We start from the raw sequence: 6,000 nt of genomic DNA, 5'->3' as shown, positions 1-6,000 counted from the left end.
TAGTTATATTACTTTCAGGTACACAATATAGTGATTCAGCAATTCTGTACATTACTTAGTGCTCTTTGTGATAAGTGTACTCTTAACCCCCTTCACCTATTTCACCCATCCCTCCATCCACTTTCCCTCTGGAAACCGTCAGTTTTTTCTCTATAGTTAAGAGTCTTTCTTGGGGCGCCTGGTTGCTTAAGCTTCTGACTCTTGATTTCAGCTCAGGTCATGATCTTGGGGTCATGATCTCAGGGTTGTTGAATCAAGCCCCACATCGGGCTCTGTGCTCATCAGGGAGTCTGCTTCTCTCCCTCTCTCTCTCTCTCTCTCTCTCGGCCCCTACCCCTCCTCCCACTCTCTCTAAAATAAATAAATCTTGGGCGCCTGGGTGGCTCAGATGGTTAAGCGTCTGCCTTCGGCTCAGGTCATGGTCCCAGGGTCCTGGGATCGAGTCCCGCATCGGGCTCCCTGCTCCTTGGGAGCCTGCTTCTCCCTCTGCCTCTCTCTCTGTGTCTCTCATGAATAAAGAAATAAAATCTTTAAAAAATAAATAAATAAATAAATAAATAAATCTTAAAAGAAAAAAAGAGTCTGTTTCTTGGTTTCTCTCCTTTTTTCCTTTGTTCATTTGTGCTGTTTCTTAAATTCTACATATGAGTGAAATCATATGGTATTTGTCTTTCTCTGACTTATTTCACTTAGTGTTATACTCTGTAGCTCCATCTATGTTGTTGCAAATGGCAAAATTTCATTCTTTTTTGTGGCTGAATAATATTCCATTGTATATATACGTACGACCTCTTCTTTATCCATTCATCTATTGATAGACACTTGGGCTGCTTCCATAATTTGGCAGTTGTAAATGATACTGCAATAAAAACAGGGGTGCATATATCCTTTTGAAATAGTGTTTTTATATTCATGGGTAAATACCCAGTAGTATCATTACTGGATCGTAGGGTAGTTCTATATTTAATTTTGTGAGGAACCTCCATACTGTTTTCCACAGTGGCTGCACCAGTTTGTATTCCCACCAATAGTGCAAGAGGGTTGCTTTTTCTCCATTTCCTCACCAACTTGTTTCTTGTTTTTGATTTTAGCCATTCTGACAGGTGTGAGGTGATATGTCATTGTGGTTTTGATTTGCATTTCCCTGATGATAAGTGATGTCGAGCATCTTTTCATGTGTCTGTTGGCCATCTGGATGTCTTCTTTGGAGACCTGTCTGTTCATGTCTTCTGCCCATTTTTTTTTTTTTTTAAGTAGGCTCCATGTCCAGCATGGAGCCCAACAAGGGGCTTGAACTCAAGACCCTGAGATCAAGACCTGAGCTGAGATCAGGAGTTGAATGCTTGACCAACTGAGCCACCAGGCACCCCCCCTTGCTCATTTTTTAATTGGTAAAAGACATAATTTCTAAATCAACGGAGGGAAAAAAATGAACTATGAAAAATGCATAAATCCAAGAAAAAGCAGAAAAGGAAAAGGAAAAAGGTACGGTAAACAAAAAAACAAGCTATTATGGTAGAAATAAGTCCAGAAATACCAATAATCACAATAAATAAATTCACTTAATAAATAACAGAGGCCATCAGATTGGATAATAAAACAAAATTTGACTATATGTACCTTACGCAAATCACTTCTAAAACAAAGCAACATAGTAAGATGAGAAGATTAAAAATACTAACTGAAAGAAAGCTGGTATAGCAATATTAATATTATGAATGTTAAGTAAATTATATTTTAGGGCAAAAAAATTAAAAAGGATGGAGACATCACATAATAATAAATGGAATTATCCACAAATATATAAATCATGACCATGAATACATAAAATGTATAATACAACAAATATGTATTTATATATACATTATCACAATAGGATAGTTAAACATTTTCCTGTCAGTTACTGATAGGTAAGTTAGACCATAGAAGATTTGAATAACATAAGCAACTTGATTTCAAATAAATACACATAAATTATATATTTTTATAAATATAAGTTTAAATAAATATTATAAATTTAATAAAATATAATGTGTACTAATTATATGTGTGTGTCTATGTATCCAACAAATTGAATGTATATATACTATTCAAATACTCATAGAATATTTCCAAATATTGACAGTGTACCAGGGTGTAAAGGAAGTCTCATTAAATTTCAATGAATCGGGGTGAAATAAATCAGACAGAGAAAAACAAATACCTTATGATCTCCTTTATATGTGGAATCTAAAAACAAAACAAAGTAAAAAACCTGTAGACAGAGAGAACAGATTGGTGGTTGCCAGAGGTAGTATGGGAGGAGGCAAAATGGACGAAGGGGATCAAAAGGTACAAACTTCTAGTTATAAAATCAATAAGTCATGGGGATGTAACATGCAGCATGAGGTACATGATTGATAATACTGTATCATATATTTGAAAACTTCTAAGAAAGTAGCTCTTCAAAGTCCCCATCATGAGAAAAAAATTTTTGTAACTGTGTATGGTGATGGGTGTCAACCCGGCTTATTTTTCAATATATTGAAAATGCAAACCATTTTTGCAATATATACAAATATCGAATCATTATGTTTTACACCAGAAACTAATGCTTTATGTCAATTATACCTCAAGAAAAAAGTTTCAGTGAATCAGATTTATATAGATCATAATCTCTAGTCACAATGCCATTAAATAGGAATCAATATTGTAAAAGATGGTAAAAAAGCATATATATACAGACAAAAACTGTCTCTAAAATTACAAATAAACCTAAGACACAATTGCAATGAATTTACAGCCAAACAACCACAAAAACAGGAGATTCCAGAATTTATGGGAATCTGCCAAAATATTTTAGGTAAACCTTAGCCTTAAGTTTTTTTAGTAGCAGGAAACATTTACGTAAGAGTGTATTATAGTTCAATGCAGTACACTAAGTATTTCCAGTTCTTCTAGTCATATGGTATGATTGCATACCCGTGGTGCTTTGAAGTTACATGTAGCCATATGACTTGCTTAGGTCAATGAAATGTAAGTAGGAAGCGTTTTTGCCACGTTTTTGAACTCGTGTGCAGTTGGCCGGATCCTTTGTTCTTACCTTGGCGGTTAAGAAGCGTGGAGATGGAGCCTCCCTTAGCCAGGTACCTGAGTGAGGACGACACTCTTCTGAGTCCTCCTCTGACTCTCTTCCTCTCTGTCCACATGTGAAAAGCATCAAAGGGACAGACTGCCACCATCACATTTCCAAGTTAGATTTCCAGTTACTCTCCAGATTTCCGTCTTCTATAAGCTGAATTATTTTAGATTTTCTTCTTTGGAGCTGCATCTGCAATCTTTTGGCCTAATCACATAATCAGCCTGACCTTTTAAAATGATCTTTCATTATTTCTTGTTTTCTCTGTCTCCATTTTTTTAGTAGCATCTGGGAGCTTTCAGATACTTTCCACAGACTAACAAAAAGTGGTGGGGCACCTGGATGGCTCAGTCAGTTAAGCTTCAGACTCCTGATTTCGGCTCAGGTCATGATCTCAGGGTCTTGATCTCAGGGTCATGAGATCGAGCCTTGTGTTGGGCTCCGTGCTGGACACCGAGCATGGAGCCTGCTTAAGATTTCCCCACTCCCTCTGCCCCCATCAGTTCCCCCTTCTCTAAAAAAAAAAAAAAAAAAAAAAAAAAAGCGAGCTTAAAATATCACCAAATAAAGCCCAGAGTCTGAAAACAAAGGCTTTAAGCTGGTTATAAATCCACAAAACTGCTCCACAGTTAATTCCTCCCTGTCCTACCCATTCAACTATTCTTTAGTTGCCAGAGAGCATTCATCTTTGAGCTTTTTTGCATTCTGTTTTGGTGAAGGCAATCATACCTTTAATAAAGTATTTTCTGCTAATTGACGTATCTTCCTTTCTGAAAACAAACAAACAATATCCCTAGAGGTGAGAAATAAGAACATACCTATAATCATAATGGCACAATCCTCCAGTGACATGATTATAACCATAGTCTCCGTGAAGCATGTAGGATGAGATTTTATAGTTGAAACACAGATCACCCTTTTCCGGTATAATTATTATTCTCTTCTGAAAATTAATTGTGCACAGACCATGATTAGACACTCGCTGATTATTTATTTTGAATGAACTTGCAGCAACTTTTTTGAAACTGGCTTCTGACCTCTCGAATGTGATGATCTGCCCAAGAGAATGCTGCACTATTTTCTGTACGCTGCCTTCTTCCACCATTTACTTAGATTCGGATAGTCATGTCCTTGAAGCTGTGCTAGTCCCTTGAAGAAGGCCTAAAAAATCCACTATCATAGGAGGGCTTGTTGCCCTGCCAGGTCACACAAACTTTTAAATAATTTCTGACTTTGGTTTCTAACACTCCAGAGTGACTGCAATTTTTTTGCAAGGGCGTTTTTGCAAACACTCTGGAAATTATCGAAGAAAAATAACTCCTTTGAATTAAAGAAAGAAAAAACTCTCTACCATATTGACTCTTTTGATGACAGAAACATTTGAGGAAAACAGGAGAACAGATTGTTCCACATCGAAATACTTGCAGAAGCTCTAGGGTAGATCCCAGCGCGATGGTAGCATACGTCCCGATTTTTGCCCGCGAGACTCAAGCCTATGAGATCCATTTTTCTCTTGTAAAGTTAACACATTTTGAAAAAAAAAATTAAAGATGCTTTTCAGTCTGATGTTATCCTTCAAGGTTTAAGTTATCTTACACACTAATTTTCAAGAAGAGCAAAACTTCTGGTGGGTAAAAAAAGTCTCAAATTTTGAAAAAAGTTTCTGAACTTTTTTTTGTTTTCCTTTTTGAACTTTAAAATCATGATGGGATCTGCTCCGATCCAACATAGGCTGTGACATTGTTTCTTTTGAGTATTCTTAACAGTGATATTGACATATGAAGAAGCTAAAAGGCTAGAAACAGCAAGAAGCAGCGGGGACAATGAATGCTGTTTTGTCATCTGTGCAGAAATAAGCATTGAATGAATAGCCATTGTACTGTTGGAAATGTTGTACCAGCCCTGGCAACTTTGTTGATCTTGGAAACCTACTGTTTTCTAATCTGTGCTGGGTGACAGAACTCAGAAATTGAGTTCCAGTAATATTTGCTTATTAATGAATCAGACTCCGTTCAAGACATTCCTTGCTATTGATTTTTGCATTAGTCAATAGTTTTTATTGATAAGCCACTGAGACCAGAGCAGGGAATTCTGGTCGGTGCTGCCTAAGACTGAAAGAGAAATACTACATTTTACAAGCCTGGACTCTGCAGCCAGACTGCCTGGTTCTGCTGCTTACTGGCTGGGTAAGAGTGTTGGACCTCGTTGGGCCTCAGTTTCCTCATTTATAAAACAGGAATCATAACAGAAACTACGTCAAAGGGCTGTTCGGCGATTAAATGAGCCAATGCCAGGAAAGGGTTTAGAAGAGCTACTGGCAGTTAGTAAGCACCAATTGCTACTATTAAGGTAAATTGTAAAAAGTCTCATTTTAATGGGAGTGGTAGTTATGCGAGCTATTTACAAAAACAAAACAAAGTGACCACAAAGGAAACAATATTGACCAGAAATTAGAGATGGGCGCTGAACCCTAGTTCTACTATGGCTTTGATACATGCTATATCCTGTGTGATAAATGAAGGTCACAATAGTTGCCCCAATGCCCTGCAGCTTGATAAAGAGAACAAAATGAAATAATGTTCACTTTCCACATAACGTCTTCCTAAATTTTTCAGCCAAAATTAATTGCCCCTTCTTGAGCACTCCCTATCCTGTTGACTTGTATTTTTGTCATGACCCTTAACACACTAAGTTTTGTACTATAGTTAATTATTGATGTGCTTCTTTCTCCAACCAGGTAAGGGTCTTGGTGGTGGAGACACTGTCTTACTCACATCTAAAAATCATCTAGATTTTCAAGTCACAAGTTCAATTGTGACTTGAACATAATAGACATGTAATAAGTGTTTATTAAAGAGGGCTCTGACAAATATAGCTTGACA

Source organism: Mirounga leonina, unplaced genomic scaffold (assembly GCF_011800145.1).
Source record: "Mirounga leonina isolate KUSES-001 unplaced genomic scaffold, KU_Mleo_1.0 Mir_127, whole genome shotgun sequence".
Taxonomy (NCBI): Eukaryota; Metazoa; Chordata; class Mammalia; order Carnivora; family Phocidae; genus Mirounga; species Mirounga leonina.
Note: the sequence above shows the minus strand (reverse complement) of the source record.